We start from the raw sequence: 19,493 nt of genomic DNA on the forward strand, positions 1-19,493 counted from the left end.
TTCCTGATACCAACAATGGTACACATTCAAGTTTTCCATTTTAGTGCACTGACTTCTGATAATTTAGAGTTTTTTCCTATATTATGCATGATTGTTATTGTACTTGATTTAAGATTCTTAGAGCTTTAGAGTAGTTTACACTAGGTAAAAATGGGAGTTGAGTATTATTGGATCTAATATTTTTAATGAAGCTAGTGCATGTTCTAGCTATGTCACTGAAAACTAGTTAAACTTCAAGGACATATGCTACTGTTTTTATACTCTAGTCCTATTTTGAATGTAATATCAATTTAGTTAATTTTAGGAGAAAAATGATACTTTGCCATTTCCCAGTTTATATTTTAAAACATAAGGAATAAAATTATTATTATTATTATTATTATTATTATTATTATTATGTTTATTAATTATTCCCAAAGTAATAATTTTACTATATACCTGTAAATGGGATGAAATACATGTTTAAAAATATATCTTCTATACTATGTAATGTGCAAAAACAACTCAGGGCAATAAAAAGAAATTTAAGATTAGTGATTGCATGGACATCTTTGCTGCTTTTATTTATATTTTGGTTTTAATTTATTACTTGAGCAGCTACTGAAGATTATGTCTTAGCACTTACCATTTCAATTCACAGAAGGAAATGTCTTTTACTGTAATTTTCAAAGACATTGCAATAAAATATTTTATACCAACTTTCCTCCCAAGGAAAACTCTAATTTTTAAAAATTATAGTGTGAAGATTTCATAGTCCCTTTTAAAGACTGTTTCTCATATAAAAGGAGGAGAATTATTTGGCTAACAATCCCAGGAGTCCAAGAGCTTCTCTTCTACTGGAATGTTATGTCAACCTCATGGCTTAAGGACAATAAGCACTTAAAAATGATGAATGGATATGAGAGAGACTGAGAAGCTACCAGATTAGCTTTATAGTAACCAGTACTTGAAATAACTAGCTGACGTGTACGGTTACTCTGTTAATCTCTTCACATGAGAAGAAACTCTAAGAACCTCCAAATTGATTAAAAGTCCCATTATTATACTTCATATTAGAAACTAAGCTATAACAGTAGTTTCAATGAAATTATGTACATTCAAATTATACCAGATGCTAATAATCTAATACTTGTAGATTAAAATCATAATTCTGAATAACTATATTACTAGGTGAATTGTAAAAAAAAACTGTTTACCACATTGAATCACTGCAGTAACATTAATCCTTAAGTGTGTACTCGTTTACTTACTAGTTAAAAGCCAAAACTCATTATGATTTTTTTATTTGCCTTATTGCTTATTGTATAATTGCTTTATTGTTATGACAATCTGGATACTGGTTACTTTTCTCAGTTAAATCTTTCACAGCCTTATCCTGTTACAGATATTATTTGTAAGAATATAGGCAAAATATTTTCTCATTTTTAATGAAATCCTCCAGTTCATTTTCAGTAGACAAAACTGCATTTATTTTATGTACAGCTTTCTATGAAAAATGTAGTTCAGAGAGCTATAAAGCCCATAACACCTTTTCTGAACACGTTCAGCCCAAACCTCATGCTGAACATTTGTCAGGAAGGAATTTTCTTGGCAATTCAGGTTTAAAATCTCTCTCAAATCTACCTTGTCTGTCAGAGTGCCTGGTATTTACAACTTCCTTAATTACTGGGTCCCTCTGAAGTTGTGGAAGAAGCAAAAGAGTGTTTGATGATGGCAGTTACTGAATTAAATTTTATGTATAGATAAAGAAGAGCTTTCTGGTTCTCCTAAATTATATAGGACATCTATTTACACGAAGCTCCTAAGAAAAACATGTAGATGCTTTACTTTTGATATAAGTAAACTCACTGTGTGTGTGTATGTTTGTGTGTGTACACATAATTGGCCATATCAGTTAACTTCTGAAATATATATATATATATATATATATATACTTTCTTAGGATCTCCAAACAGCTAGATATGTATGGCATAGATTATAACAGAGTTGCAATAAATGGTCCACTCCTAATTAGTAATATATTAATATACTGTTGATAAAACTGCTGAAATAATTTTAAAAAGATTTTTTTGCTAATATAAAACAGTGACAATTAGCAAACATTTACTAGTATATAGGAAACAGGAGACTGCCCAGACCTGCAGGAGTTAAACAATAGGGTTCTCCAGGGAAGGGAGCTGCAACGACAAATTTGGGATCAGAAGACATGAAGAAAGGAGGCAAGACAAAAATCCTGTTCAAGTCTCATTTACTCTTGGGAAATGGAAGGTTTATAAAGCTGAAAATCACAGAGGATACACAGACCAAATTGTGCTCAGTAACACATTAACTTCAAAGGAATGCCCCCATTGTAAAATGTGAGGAAAGTATTGTCCTCATTGTAAAAGGTCCAGAAAGGGGTGCCCTCATTTTAAAATCTCCCAAGTCAATTAGGAATGGAAGTAAGATAGTGGAATAAGTAAAAGAGATTTAAATGATGGCTCAGGAACAAGACAGAGGCTGAGATTCCAGGGGTTTCTGGGCCCCAAGAGGAGACAATTGGTTAACACTTAAGGGCATGGGTTCATCTTCCAGATCCTGGATTCAATTCCTGGCACCCACATAGCAGTTCAAAACTTGTGTCTATAACTACAGTCCTAGGGGATAGGAAAACATTTTTGGCCTCTGTACACATGTGATATACAGATATACAGACAGTAGAATATCCATATGCATAAAGTAAAAATAAAGGGTAAACATAAAAATAAGTATTTAGTTGGTAATATCCTAATTTCTACTTTTCAGTAATAAATGAAGAAAGGGGTTATTTCTAAAAAAAGATGGTTTAATGTAGACTCAAAGAAACTTATGTTAATGAAATATATGATACCATTATATACTAAAGAGAATATTGATGTGAATAAAAGCAACAGAGACGCAGAAGTGTATGTGGAGTCCAAATATATATTCTCAGAGATTATAAATATCTGAAAAATAAATCATGAACCAAAGTTTTGAAGCTAAATAATGAAAATCATCACTGTTGAAATAATTTTCACAATTACTAACTCTATTTTCATATAGCAAGTAATTTTCCTCTCTTGTCTCTAATAGTTTTTTTAATCTCTGATGATATTTTACAAAATTTCTTTGCTGTAGGTGGTGTTCTATGTTCCATTTTTTCTTTGAGTATTAAAATTAAAGGATTATGTTCTGGAATTAGTTCAGGGATGCAGAGGATATAAAGTGTGAAGTAGATTAGCACTGTGCAGCTCTGGTCAAGGGTAAGTGAAATAAGTTCACATACCCTTTACAAAGTATTTTTGGAAAATAATTTATTCTAAAAGAAAACAGACTCAAATATTTAAGATATATTTTATAGGTATTTGGAGTATTTTACCACAAAGATATAAATTATCATCATGGATATAAATCAATGATACCGAGATTAATCAGTTTATTTTGTCTCATAAACCAAGTCAAGTCATACCCACCTTTTCACCTTGTCACAATACAAAATTTGATAATATGCTTTTATTGTTGACTTTATCATCCATGTCATAGCACATATTTTCAAAAGTAAATAACACTCGACAATTGAAAGGAATATCAATTTATAGTTATTATTTAGAGAATATCAATGAAGCAAATGTTGTGTTTGTGCACAAACATGTTAAAATTTTATTCACATTATATACCACCAAGACAAACCCACTATGGAAAAGAATATAATAATAAAAGCTTTTACATGTTTGCAAAAAATGTCAAAATATTTCTTTATTTTAAGCATTTTTTTCTCTAATTTTTTTTTTGGATTTTTTTAGACAGGGTTTCTCTGTATAGCTCTGGCTGTCCTGGAACTCACTTTGTAGTCCAGGCTGGCCTCGAACACAGAAATCCACCTGCCTCTGCTTCCCAAGTGCTGGGATTAAAGGATTGTGCCACAACACCCAGCTTTATTTTAAGCATTTTTAATTAGATATTTTCTTTATTTACTTTTCAAATGCTATCCCAAAAGTCCCCTATACCCTTTCCCCACCCTGCACTACAACCCACCCACTCCCATTTCCTGGACTTCTGGCATTCTCCTGTACTGGGGCATATAATCTTTGCAAGACCAAGGGCCTCTCCTCCCATTGATGGCCATCCTCTGCTACATATACAATTATGAGACACAAGCTCTGAGGGGTACTGGTTAGTTCATATTGTGGTTCTTTCTATACAGTTGCAGACCCCTTTAGCTCATTGAGTACTTTCTCTAGCTCTTTCATTAGGGGCTCTGTGTTCCAACCAATAGATGACTGTGAGCATCCACTTCTGTATTTGCCAGGCACTGGCATAGCCTCACAAGAGACAGCTATATCAGGATCCTGTCACCAAAATATTGCTGGCATATGCAATAGTGTCTAGGTTTGGAAGTTGTTTATGGGATGGATTCCCAGGTAGGGCAGTCTTTGGATAGTTCTTCCTTCCATTTTAGCTCTGAAATTTATCTCTGTAATTCAATCCGTAGGTATTTTATTCCCCATTCTAAGAAGGACTGATGTATCCTCACTTTTATGTTCCTTCTTCTGGAGTTTCATGTGTTTTGCAAATTGTATCTTGGGTATTCTATATTTCTGGGCTAATATCCACATATCAGTGAATGCATATCATGTGTGTTCTTTTGTGATTGGGTTACCTCACTTAGGATGATATACTCCAGATCAATCCATTTGCCAAGGAATTTCACAAAATTCATTGTTTTAATTGCTGAATAGTATTCCATTGTGTAAATGTACCACATTTTCTGTATATATTCCTCTGTTGAGGAACATCTGGGTTATTTCCAGCTTCTGGCTATTATAAATAAAGATGCTATGAACACTGTGGAGCATGTGTCCGTATTACCAGTTGGAATATATTCTTGGTATATACGCAGGAGAGGTATTGCTGGATATTCTGGTAGTACTATGTCCACTTTTATGAGGAAACTCCAGACAGATTTCCAGAATGGTTGAACCAGCTTAGAAAACCACCAGCAACGGAGTAGTGTTCCCCTTTCTTCACATCCTTACCAGTATCTGCTGTCACCTGAAATTTTGATATTAGCCATTCTGACTGGATTTAGATAGAATCTCAGGGATTTTTGATTTGCATTTCCCTGATGATTAAGGATGTTGAACATTTTTTCAGGTGCTTCTCAATCATTCGTTATTCCTTAGTTGAGAATTCTATGTTTAGCTCTCTACCCCATTTTTTAATGGGGTTATTTGATTTTCTGGAGTCCATATTCTTGAGTTCTTTGTATATATTGGATATTAGTCCCCTATCAGATTTAGGATTGGTAAAGATCCTTTCCCAATCTGTTGGTGGCCTTTTTGTCTTATTGACAGTGCCCTTTACCTTACAGAAGCTTTGCAATTTTATGAGATCCCATTTGTCGATTCTTGACCTTACAGTATCAGCCATTGATGTTCTATTGAGGAATTTTTCCCCTGTGCTCATATCATCAAGGTTCGTTCCCACTTTCTCCTTTATACTTGTCAGTGTCTCTGGTTTTATGTAGAGTCCCTTGATACACTTACACTTTGTACAAGGAGATAAAAGTGGATCAATTCACATTCTTCTACATGCTAACCACCAGAAAATGCTGTCTTTTTCCACTGGATGGTTTTAGCTCCTTTGTCAAAAATCCAGTGACCATAGGTGTGTGGATTCATTTCTGGGTCTTCAATTATATTCCCTTGATCTACCAGTCTGTCATTGTACCAGTACCTGCCAGTTTTTATAACAATTATTCTGTAGTACAGCTTGAGATCAGGAATGGTGATTCCAACATAGGTTCTTTTATTGTCAAGAATAGTTTATGCTATCCCAGGTTTTTTGTTATTCCAGATGAATTTGCAAATTACCCTTTCTAACACTGTGAAGAATTGAGTTAGAATTTTCATGGGTGTTGCATTGAATCTGTAGATTGTAAAATAGCTATTTTGATTATGTTAATACTGCTAATCCATGAGCATGGGACTTAGCATCTTCTGAGATAGTCTTCCATTTCTTTCTTCTGAGACTTGAAGTTCTTGTCATAGAGATCTTTCACTTACTTAGACTCACACCAAGGTATTTTAAATTATTTGTGACTATTGTGAAGGGTTTTGTTTCCCTAATTTCCTTCTCAGCCTGTTTATCCTTTGTGTAGAGAAAGGCCACTGATTTGTTTGAGTTAATTTTATATCTACCTACTGCACTGAAGCTCTTTATCAGGTTTATGAGTTCTATGGAGGAATTTTTAGGGTCACTTATATATACTATCATATCATGTGCAAATAGTGATACTTTGACTTCTTCCTTTCCAATTTGTATCCCCTTAATCTCCTTGTTGTCTAATTGCTCTGGCCAGGACTTCAAGTACTATATTGAATAGGTAGGGTGAGAGTAAGCAACCTTGTCTACTTCCTGATTTTAGAGGGATTGTTTCAAGTTTCTCTCCATTTATTTTGATGTTGGTTACTAGTGTGATGTATATTACTTTTATTATATTTAGTTATGGGCCTTGAATTGTTGATCTTTTCAAGAATTTTATCATGCATGAGTGTTGGATTTTGTCAAATGCTTTCTCACCATCTAAGGAGATGATCATGTGGTTTTTGTCTTTGAGTTTGTTTCTATCGTGGATTATGTTGATGGATTTCTGTATATTAAATCATCCATGCATCTCTGGGATGAACACTACTTGGTCTTGATAGATGATCCTTTTGATGTGTTCCTGGATTCAGCTTGTGGAGGTTTTACTGTGTATTTTTGCAATGATGTTCATAAGGGAAATTGGCCTGAAGTTCTCTTTCTTTGTTGGATCTTTTTGAGGTTTAGGCATCAGAGTAATTGTGGCTTCATAGAATGAATAGGGTAGAGTACCTTCTGTTTTTACTTTGTGGAATACTTTGAAGAGAATTGGAATTAGGTCTTCTTTGAAGGTCTGATAGAATTCTGCACTAGACCTGGTCCTGGGTTTTTTTTGGTTGGGAGACTATTAATGACTGCTTCTATTTCTTTAGGTGATAAGGAACTGTTTAGGTCATTAATCTGATCCTGATTTAACTTTGGTACCTGGTGTTTGTCTAGAAAATTGTCCATTTTATCCAGGATTTCTAGTTTTGGTGATTACAGCCTTTTGTTTTAGGATCTGGTGATATTTTGGATTCCCTCAAATTCTGTTGTTATGTCTCCCTTTTCCTTTCTGATTTTGTTAATTAGAATACTGTACCTGGGCCCTCTAGTTAGTCTGGCTAACTGTTTATCTATCTTGTTGGTTTTCTCAAAGAATCAGTTTCTAGTTTGGTTAATTCTTTGAATAGTTTTTTGTTTGCACTTGGTTGATATCATCCCTGAGATTGAATGTTTCCTGCTGTCTACTCCTCTTGGGTGAATTTGCTTCCTTTTGTTCTAGAGCTTTTAGGTGTACAATCAACCTGCTAGTGTATGCTCTCTCCAGTTTCTTTTTGGTAGCATACAGAGCTATGAGATTTCCTCTTAGGATTGCTTTCATTGTGTCCCATACGTTTGGATATGTTTTGGCTTCATTTTCACTAAGTTCTTGAAAGCTTTTAATTTCTTTTATATTTCTTCCTTGACCATGTTATCATTGAGTAGAATGTTTTTCAGCTTCCATGTTAATATTGTCTTTCTATTATTTCTGTTATTATTGAAGATCAGCCTTAGTCTATGGTGATCTGATAGGATGGATGGGATAATTTCAGCATTTTTGTATCTGTTAAGGCCTGTTTTGTGACCAATTGTATGATCAATTTTGGAGAATGCAACATGAGGTACTGAGAAGAAGGTATATCCTTTTGTTTTATGAGAAAATGTTCTGTAGAGTTCTATTAAATCCATTTGTTTCATAACTTCTCTTAGTTTCACTGTATCTCTATTCAATTTCTGTTTCCAGGGTTTGTCCATTGATAAGAGTGGGGTGTTGGAGTCTCCCACTATTATTGTGTAAGGTGCAATGTGTGCATTGAGTTTTATTATAGTTCCTTTAATTAATGTGGATGCCCTTTTATTTGGAGCATAGATATTCAGAACTGAGCGTTCATCTTGGAAGATTTTACCTTGGATGAGTATGAAATGAACCTCCTTGTCTTTTTTGATAACTTTGGGTTGTAAGTCTATTTTATTCCATATTAGAATGGCTACTCCAGCTTGTCTCATGGGAACATTTTCTTGGAAAATTATTTTCTAGCCTTTTACTCTGAGGTAGTGTCTGTCTTTGCCCTGAGGTGGTTTTCCTGTATGCAGCAAAATGTTAGGTCCTTTTTATGTAGCCAGTCTGTTAGTTTATATCTTTTTATTGGGGAATTGTGCCCATTGATATTAAAGAGATATTAAGGAAAAGTAATTTTTGCTTCATCTTAATTTGGTTGTTAGAGTTGGGATTCTGCCTTTGTGGCTATCTACTTTTAGGTTTGTTGGCGGATTACTTTCTTGCTTTTTCTAGGGTATAATTTCCTTCCTTGTTTATTCCTTTATTATCCTTTGAAAGGATGGATTCGTGGAAAGATATGGTGCGAATTTGGTTTTATCATGGAATGCTTTGGTTTCTCCATCTGTGCTAATTGAGGGGTTTGCTTGGTATATTTGTGTTCTCTTGGAGTCTGTAAAACATCTGTCCAGGATCTTCTGGCTTTCATAGTCTCTAGTGAGAAGTCTGGTGTTATTCTAATAGGTTTGCCTTTGTATCTTACTTGACCTTTTTCCTTCACTGCTTTTAATATTCTATCTTTATTTAGTGTAGTTTTTGTTCTGATTATTGTATGTTGGAGGGAATTTCTTTTCTGGTCCTGTCTATTTGGTATTCTGTAGGGTTCTTGTATGTTCATGGTGATCTCTTTCTTTAGGTTAGGGGAATTTTTTTTCTATAATTTTGTTGAAGATATTTACTGGCCCTTTAAGTTGAAAATGTTCAGTCTCATCTTTACCTATTATCCTTGTTTGGTGTTCTCATTATGTTCTGGATTTCCAGAATATTTTGAGTTAAGATCTTTTTCCATTTTGCATTTTCTTTGATTGTTGTGTCCATGTTTTTTATGGAGTCTTCTGCACCTGAGATTCTCCCTTCCATCTCTTCTATTCTGTTTTTGATGCTCACATCTATGGTTCCTTATTTCTTTCCTAGAATTTCTATCTCCAGATTTGTCTCCCCTTGTGTTTTCTTTATTGCTTTAGTTCCATTTTTAGATCTTTGATTGTTTTGTTCAATTCTATCACCTGTTTTGTTGTGTTTTCCTGTAATTTTTAAGGGATTTTTGTGCTTCCTCTTTAATGGCTTTTGCCTGTTTAGTAGTGTTCTCCTATATTTCTTTAAGTGAGTTATTAATGCCCTTCTTAAAATTCTCTACCAGCATCATGAGATATGATTTTAAATCTGAATCTTGCTTTTCAGATGTTTTGGGGTATCCAGGACTTATTGTGTTGGGAGTACTGGGTGCTGATTTTGCCATGTGGTCTTGGTTTCTGTTGCTATGATTCTTATGTTTGCCTTTCATCATGTGGTAATCTCTGGTGTTAGATGTTCTAGCAGTCTCTGGCTGGAGCTTGTTCCTCCTGTGAATCTCTTAGCCTCTGTCAGCACTCCTGTGAGTCCAACTCTCTACTGAGTCCCAGTCGTCAGAGTACTCTCTGTAAGCAAGCTCTCCTCTTGCAGGGAAGGTACACAAAGGTCTGGCACTCAGATCAGCTTCCTGGCTGAAGATGAAGTCCTGAAGGGACCCTGTCCAATAAGCTCTGTTGCTTCTATGCCCTATGCATTCTCCTGAGCAGACTGGTCTCTGACAGACATGGGATACAAAATGGCCCTCTCACCTGAGTCCCAAGGTCAGAGCCCTCCCTGGAGGCCAACTCTCCTCTGGTGGGGAAGGTGCCCAGAGGTCTGGGTCTGAGCTCTGCCTCCTGGCTGAGGATGAAGGCTCTAAGGGACCCTGTCCAAGAAGCTCTGTTGCTTTTGTGGCCCATGTGTTCTCCTGCACAGACTGGTCTCTGAGAGACTCTGGATACTAGATGGCACTCTCACCTGAGTCCTGGGATCAGAGCCTTCTCTGGATCTGACTCTCTTCAGTGATCCCAAGATCCTGGGTGTGCTAGGGTACCTGCAGTGTGGAGAGTCCTCTGGGGACCGTGGGGCCATCTGCTGAGTTTGTGTCCAAGGTGGCCTGGGGCAAAATATTTCTTAATGAAAAAAACCTTTAATAGTACTTTGAAGTTTGTGATATTAATATATCTAACAAATAAAGATGTAAAATCAAACATAGACATATCAAAGTTACTATAATATTGTATATTACTGTGCCTTATTCTGACATAAATTACTCTTAAAAATGTATTTAATGCTTTCAGAAAACATAGGCAGCATTAATTTCTTTAATAACCATATTTCTTAGTAAGCAAGCACATATTTTGTATTAGCTTGTTCATGTATATGTAAATTCTATTTATACTGATTAATATGTAATATATTGATAGAATAGTTATAGTCGAATGTCTTTTCTCTTTTCTGTAGCAATACTCACAACATTTTAGAAGAACAAAAAAATAAAATTAAAATTGCTTCATTAATTTTACTGAAAAAAAAGATTTTTATTAGCATCTCAAAGCAGAATAGAAGATCCCCTTTTCCACCTCAGTTGAATAGGCTGTGTTCTCTTGGAACAAGCTGCAAAATGAGGTTCTGGTGGTACTAGCTGTGTTTGCTCCTCAGTCTTTTTGCCTAGCTACCTATGTACCCAGCAGACCTACTCCATCCTGTGTCAGGAACATGTTGCCACCGGACCCATGCCGTATTCATATTCAACAATGACACCAGAGCATAAGAAGAAGCTGTCTGACATCCCTCAACAAATTTTGGCTCTGGACAAGTGCATTCTAGCTGCAGAAGAGTCCACTGGAAATGTTGTCAGCTATCTGCAGTCCTTTGGCACAGATAGCAGCAAGAGCAGACATTTCTACTGCCAGATGCTGTTGACTGCTGTTGACCTTGTTAATCCCTGCACTGAGGTAGGGAGTCAGGTGGGGAGATCCTCTTCCATGAGACACTCTATCAGAAGGCAGATGATGGATGTCCCTTCCCCCAAGTTATCAAGTCCAATGGTGGTTTTGTGGGCATTAATGTAGATGAGGATTTAGTGTTCCTGGCAGGAGCCAATAGAAAGACTAGTTAGTACCCAAGGGCTGGTGGCCAGTCTGAATGCTGAGCTCAGTATAAGAAGGATGGAACCAACCTTGCCAAGTGGTGATTTATGGTAAAGACTGTGGAACATATTCCCTTGGCCCTTGCCATAGTGGAAAATGCCAATGTTTTTGCCCATTATGCCATCATCTGCCAACAGAATGACAATGTACCCATTCTGGAACCTGAAATACTCTCTGACAGGGACCATGACTTGAAGTGCTGCCAGTATGTAACGGAGAAGGTACTGGAAGCTGTCTTCAAGGATCTGAGTGACCACTATGTGTCTATCTGGAATTCACATTGCTGAAGCCCAACATCGTTACATATGGCCATGATTGTACCCATAAATTTTCCAATAAAGAGATTGACATGGCATTGGTCACAGCAATGTGTCATCACACAGTCCCCCCTCATGTCCGCAGGGTTGCTTTCCTATTTGGAGGGAAAAATGAGGAAAGGGCAACCATCAACCTCAGTGCTATCAAGAGGTTCTGTCTCAAGCCATGGACCTTGACTTTCCATTATGCTGGAGCCCAGCAGGACTCTGCTCTAAAATCCTGGGTTGGGAAGAAGGAAAATCTGAAGGTGGTTCAGGAGGCTTATATCAAGTGAGTCTTGGCCAACAACCTCTCTTGTCAAGAGAAGTATACCTATACCAAATAGCGGGGTTGGAATGGCAATCAGGGAATCTCTCTTCATCTCTAACTGTGCCTACTCACCAGAGGTGCTCCATCAATATTCCAGGTCCCTGTCTTCCCACTTGTTATTGAAGAGGAGCCTTCAGGCTCATTCCCATCACTCTTGCTACCCTCATGTGTATGTGTTTTTGTCTGTAAATGCTAATTCTAAAATCTTTTCCATCCCACTATCAATAAACAACTATTTAGGAGGAAAACAGACGTTTATTTTTCAGTTAGTTTCTATTTAAAGTTGATCTCAGAAAGCCCATGAAAAATATTAATTGAATTTATTTTGTTTCTTATTGTAAATTATTAACTTTTAGCAATCAAGAGTGTACAAATGATTTTTTTCTTGAATTATGCCATTATAAATTCATGCTTAACTTTATATGACCCAGCACAAGGCAAGGCCTAGGCCAAGTAGTGGGAGTGGGTGGGTAGGGGAGCAGAGGTGGGGGGCGGGGTATAGGAAACTTTCGGGATAGCATTTAAAATGTAAATAAAAAAATAATAAAATAAAAAATAAAAAAAAATAAATTCATGCTTATGTGCTATTTCTATGAAAACTTATTTATTTAATAAAGTTTTAACATGACTAAACAGTAATTGAAAAGAATTTATAGTTACCAACTAGGAATATGATGCAGGAAGTTCAAAAAATATTGAAGGTAATTTTTAAGTTCTAAAAGTATAAAAGTTAATTCAGAGATTTTAAAACATTTAATTTATTTTTTGAGACAGTGTTTTTCTGTGTAGCCCTGCTTGTCCTGGAACTCACTTTGTAGATCAGGCTGGCCTCAAACTCAGAAATACGCATGCCTCTGCCTCCCAAGTGCCACCACCACCACCTGGCTTAAAACAATTAAAATCATGAGTAAAGATAGATCTTTTCAAAAGCAACAAACATACTACAATAAATAAAAATAGATATACCTAATGGGAACATATAACTGCAGGTTCATTTGCATAAGCCAGCTGCAACTGCATCAATGACTACAGAGGACTGTAAATATTCCCACTTAATATGCTCATCACAATGGATTTTGAAAATTGATTAAAGGAGTATTTACAATCCTGTGTGGTCACTCAGGCAGGTAGAAAGGCTACATCTTCTATTAGAGTCATTAGAATTTTGAAGCATGCTCACAAAGTAACTAGTACCTCAGGTTATATATTTCATGTTCTCAAATAAAAATAAAACACATCTACAATGTTAGTTAAAATACTGTATTTTGTATTGTATTATACAGAGGATATTATTCATGTTTAAATATATGATATCTATTTACACAATACCCAGTGACAACCACTATAAGTATATACCTATGTCGTTGTTTTACAATCAAAAGCATGTTTTATTTTATTGTATACATTGATGTTTTGATATCTTCAATTTTATTTTTAAATTGAACAATTTAAATAGATTTAAATACATAAAAATTATACCCTCATACTTATTCCATTATGCTTGGCTTATTTACCTTAACATAATTATCTATAATTTTGACCATATTTTAACAAATGGCAAGTTTTCATTTTTCAATAGCGGAATATTATTTTATATGTCTACTGTCTTTTCTTTGGTCATTAACCAATGGATATTTAGGTTTCATTTCTTGGTTATTGTCCATAAAATGCTGGAGTGAATTTGGAAATGTAGATATCCCTTTGGATAACCAATTTTACTTTCCTTTGGATAAACACAAGCTGCCAGGTTTGCTGATTCTCATGCTAGCATCGTTTTAATGAATGCACCCATTATTTTCCACAAATGCAACACTCTCTCTAACTGTATAAAACTTTCATTTTCTCTACATCCCTACCATTGATATATACATAGCTTTGGTGAAGTATTATTGCCCATAAAATTGAACTAAATTAAATAAATAAAAATGAAAAACAGAAATAAGCAGTTTATGATGTGATTAGAAAAATTTTAACTCTGGACATAAAATTGAACAAAATAAAATAAATAAAATACTAAAGAGAAGAAATATGCAGTCTTTGTTGTGACTTGAAAAATTTTAACTATGCTACATGATTTTTCATGCTACTTATCATGTACATTATGTTAAACTAAAATACATGATATGAAAATTCTTCCCAATGTCTCCAAATTTATAAATGTTTGATATTTCTGTTACTTGAGATTTGATGTCATAGACATTCCCCAACCAATCAAAAGACACTCTGAAGAAGCTAAGAAGCTCAGTCACTCCCACTCTTAGCATGACTGTTCTCTCTCTCTCTCTCTCTCTCTCTCTCTCTCTCTCTCTCTCTCTCTCTCTCCTCAATGTTTTTGAAAGTTCGTTCTAGGTTTTAAAGCTCTTTATATTTAAGACATCATCATATTTAGATCCATATAAATTGTATTTTTTCTATCTAGAGTTCTTTCTCCCACCTTGACATTGGATTATGAGTCCAAGACAATTTTTCCCAACACATTGTGTCTTCTCATGGGAATTATGTTAGTTTGCTTTCTGGGGGGAGTGCTGTGGTTTTTAAATATTATTGTTGTTTTATTTAACAATCTTATGCAAAAAAATCAACTATGAAATAAATTTATTAGTAGTATATAAGATACTTTGATATCCACACTGCCCCATGAACACAATATATAGAGCAAATTTTTCTTCAATTCTACATCTCCCTGACTTAATCTCCTGCATATTTGGATTTTAGGTGTGTTCTACTACATATAGTTTGTTGGGATTATTTTTTGTCAATTAAATTGCATGCATACCATCAGCTTCCTGAAGATAATATACAGTGTCTTTGGGGGAGAATTTAATACTTTATTAATATAAAAGATTTGTTAGAGGGGGAAGAGTTCACATTTTAGATGTAATTTAGATTGTTATACATCAGTAATTTTTTTATATGGATAATCACTTCTTTCCTAGCTTTAAATTGTTATTGTCTTTTATTGTATTTTGTTAATTTATAAACGAGTAACTATACTTTTTTATTGCTAAATTTTTTATCACTTTTAATATCGTTGAACATGTATTTAAGAAATATTACAAGGCATTTCTCAAATTATGCTAATCAACAATGATAGGAACAATTGCACTTCAGTTCTGAGAAAAGATCTTTAAGTGAACATTTGTTTTGAATTATAAATATTCACTTAATTTTATCCCCATTTAGAAATTTCTTCATAATAAGATCATGCAAGTCTAAATTGCTTATGAAAATTCTATTTTATAATGTATGCATAACTTATGAAGCCCTTTTGACCTGGGCTTTTAAGTTATTTACAATGTCTAGTTAAAACCACACACTTTGAGAAGGGTTTAAAATGGTATGTAACTCACTACCTTAATGTTGAAAAGAAAAGCCTTCCCAGCAATGGTTATTTGCTTTGTGTCTTTATTTCCAGTAATACTTTCTTTACTCATATCACACTAATAAAAGCCAGACTTCATTTATACAAGTAGACCATAAAAATAAAAGAAAGCTTTTGAGGTATGCATTAGGTCAAATTTTAATTTATATCCCAATGTAAATGTAACCTTATATTTTTAATTGGATATTTTCTTTATTTACATTTAAAATATTATTCCCTTTCCCAGTTTTCCCCCTGGAGACTCCCTGTACCATCCCCCTCCACCTGCTTCTAAGAGGGTATTCCCCCATGCACCCACTCCTGCCTCTCCATTCTGGCATTCCAGTACACTGGGGCATCAAGCCTTCACTGGACGAAGGGACTCTCCTCCCATTGAAGTCCGACAAGGCTATCCTCTGCTAAATATGTGGCTGAAGCCATGGGTCCATCCATTTGTACTCTTTGCTTTGTGGTTTAGTGAACTCTGGGGCGTCTGTTTGGTTGTTATTCTTACTATGGGGTGCAAACTCTCCAGTTCCTTCAATCCTTTCTCTAACTCCTCCACTGTGGACCCCATGCTCAGTCCAATTGTTGACTGTGAGCATATATTAAACTTAGACAAACACCAAATTTCAAATTTTAGTAATAAAGGAACCATTTCAAAATGTTTTAAATTTATATTATCATTGCCAACTAAACTTTTTAAAATTCCTTCATTAAAGCCTGATGATCATATAATAATTGGGAAAATATGAAAAATAAAATTTACATGCCTCATAGAAAAGGATAAACAATTATTTCTAGGAATGAGTTCTATCATAGGTTATCCAATCCCAAGTGAATATCCCTAAAAACACATGACAGTAAATAAATATTATAGTGTTTGTAAGTGTATATATATATGTGTTTATAGTATGTATATATGTATGTATTTATGTATGTATGTATGTATGTATGTATGTATGTGTAAGAATAATAATTCAAGAAGAGGTTATGAAATTGAGAGGATTCAGAAGTGGACTTAGAGGGGTAGAAGGAAGGGTCGAGATGATGTAAATGAAGTATAACGTTCTTGTAAAATAAAAACATAAAGCAAAGTCTATTTATTAATACATTTCCTTCATAATGATTTAAAGGAGTTAAGAAAAAGACATTGTTTACTTGACTACTGAGATTGAATACACTTTATCTAGGGGCATGCTTCACTCTTGCTTTCTTTTGACAAAGATATATATATATTTTCATCTAAAACTCCTATAATGCAAATTTTTAGTTTTTGGTTTGGCATAATTTCAAACACTTGGGAAGAAATCTCCTGAAGAGATTGTTTAGATCCTGTTATCTTGGGGTTATTTCTTTGGTGTAATATCTTAGTTTAATTGTTGCAGGGAGAATTAATCAACTACATGTTGCACCACTCCATGGTTTTGAACATGACAATAAAAAGGTAGAAAAAAATTAGATGAATGTTAAACATATATACTTTCACTTTTCTCTGAATTTGACTATGTATGTAATGTGAATAGATGCTAAAAGTTTCTATTCCTTCACTTATCCCTTATTAATATAGTATAACCTGGAATTTTAAAAATTATATTATTAGATATTTTCTTTATTTACAATTCAATTGCTATCCTGAATGACCCATATGCCCTCCCCCTACCCTGCTCCCCTGCCCACTCACTCCCATTTCTTGGCCCTGGAGTTCCCCTGTATGGGGCATATAAAGTTTGCAAGAGCAAGGGGCCTCTGTTCCCAAAGATGACTGACTAGGCCATCTTCTGCTATATATGCAGCTAGAGACATGAGCTCTGGGGATACTGATTAGTTCATATTGTTTTTCCACTTATAGGGGTGCAGACACCTTCAGTTCCTTGGGTAATTTCTCTAGCTCCTCTACTGGGGTCTCTGTGTTCTATCCTATAGATGACTGTGGGCATAGCCCCACAAGAGATAGCTATATTAGTGTCCTTATAGCAAGTCCTTGCTGGGATATGCAACAGAGTCTGTGTTTGGTGGCTGATTATGGGATGGACCCCCAGGTGGGGCAGTCTCTGGATTGTTCATCCTTTTGTCTTAGCTCCAAATTTTGTCTCTGTAACTTCTTACATGGGTATTTTATTCCCTATTATGGGGAAGAATGAAGTATCCAGTGTTGGTTTTCCTTCTTCTTGATTTTCTTGAGTTTTGGAGATTGTATCTTGGGTATTCTAGGTTTCTGGGCTAATATCCACTTATCAGTGAGTGCATATCTAGTGACTTCTTTTGTGACTGGATTACGTCACTCAGGACAACATCCTCCAGATGCATCCTTTTGCCAAAGAATTTCATGAATTCATTGTTTTTAATAGCTTAGTAGTACTCCATTTTGTAAATGTACCACATTTTCTGTATCCATTCCTCTGTTGAGGGACATCTGCGTTCTTTCCAGCTTCTGGCTATTATAAATAGGGCAGCTATGTACATAGTGGAGCATGTGTCCTTATAACCAGTTGGAACGTCTTCTGGGTATGTACCTAGAAGAGTCATGGCTGGATCTGCAGGTAGTACTATGTCCAGGTTTCTGAGGAACCGCCAGAAGGATTTCCAGAGTGGTTGTACAAGCTTGCAATCCCACCAACAATGGAAGAGTGTTCCTCTTTCTCTACATCCTCACCAGCATCTGCTGTCCACTGAATTTTTTATCTTAGCCATCCAGACTGGTGTGAGGTGAAATCTCAGGGCTGTTTTGATTGGCATTTCCCTGATTATTAAGTATGTTGAACATTTTTTCAAGTGCTTCTCATTCTTTCGGTACTCCTCAGTTGAGAATACTTTGTTTAGCTCTGTACCACATTTTTTAATGGGGTTATTTGAATTTTTAGAGATCAGCTTGTTGAGCTCTTTGTATATATTGGATATTAGTCCCCTATCAATTTTAGGATTGGTAAAAGTTCTTTTCCAATCTGTTGGTGGCCTTTTTGTCTTATTGACAATATCTTTTTCCCTACAGAAGCTTTGCAATTTTATGAGGTACCATTTGTCGATTCTTGATCTTACAGCACAGGCCATTGCAGTTCTGTAAGGAATTTTTTTTCCCTGTGCATATTTCTTCAAGGCTTTTCCCCACTTTCTCCTCTATATATTTCAGTGTCTCTGGTTTTATGTGGAGTTCTTTGATCCACTTAGACTTGAGCTATGTACAAGGAGATAAGAATGGATCAATTCGTATTCTTCTGNATGCTAATAGCCAGTTGTGTCAGCACCATTTGTTGAAAATGCTGCCTTTTATCCACTAGAGAGTTTTAGTTCCTTTGTCAAATATCAAGCAACCATAGGTGTATGGGTTCATTTCTGGGTCTTCAATTCTGTTCCATTGATCTACTTGTCTGTCACTGTACCAGTACCATGCAGTTTTAATCACAAATTCTCTGTAGTACAGCTTGAGGTCAGGCATGGTGATTCCCCCAGAGTTTCTTTTATTTTTGAGAATAGTTTTTGCTATCCTAGATTTTTTTATTATTTCAGGTGAATTTGCAAATTGCCCTTTCTAACTCAGTGAAGAATTGAGTTGGAATTTTGATGGGGATATCCCTGTAGATTGCTTTCGGCAGGATAGCAATTTTTACTATATTAATTCTGCCAAACCATGAGCATGGGAGATCTTTCCATCTTTTGAGATCTTTTTCAATTTCTTTTTTCAGAGACTTGAAGTTTTGTCATACAGATCTTTCACTTCCTTTGTTAGAGTCACACCAAGGTATTTTACACTTTTTGTGACTTTTGTGAAGGGTGTTGTTTCCCAAATTTCTTTTTCATACTGTCTATCCTTACTGTAGAGAAAGGTCACTGATTTGTTTGAGTTAATTTTATATCCAGGTACTGCACTGAAGCTGTTTATCAGGTTTAGAAGTTCTCTGGTGGAGTTTTTAGAGTCAATTATATATAATATCATATCATCTACAAATAGTGATATTTTGACTTCTTTCTTTCCAATTTGTGTCCCCTTGATCTCCTTTTGTTGTTGAATTGCTCTGGCTAGGATTTCAAGTACAATATTGAATAGGTAGGGAGAAAGTGGGCAGCCTTGTCTAGTCCTTGAATTTACTGGGATTGCCTCCAGCTTCTCTCCATTTACTTTGACGTTGGCTACTGGTTTGCTGTTTATTGCTTTTTATTATGTTTAGGTCTGCACCTTGAATTCCTGATCTTTCCAAGATTTTTACCATGAATGAGTGTTGGATTTTGTCAAATGCTTTCTCAACATCTAACAAGATGATCATGTGGTTTTTGTCTTTAAGATTTTTTATATAGTGGATTA

At 35.2% G+C, this 19,493-nt stretch overlaps 1 pseudogene; it reads left to right on the top strand.

The window, feature by feature from the left end:
* The first annotated feature begins 10,788 nt into the window (after positions 1–10,788).
* LOC110314474 lies at positions 10,789–12,113 on the top strand (annotated as a pseudogene).
* Positions 12,114–19,493: the final 7,380 nt, after the last annotated feature.

The sequence above is a fragment of the Mus pahari genome, chromosome X, assembly GCF_900095145.1.
Source record: "Mus pahari chromosome X, PAHARI_EIJ_v1.1, whole genome shotgun sequence".
Taxonomy (NCBI): Eukaryota; Metazoa; Chordata; class Mammalia; order Rodentia; family Muridae; genus Mus; species Mus pahari.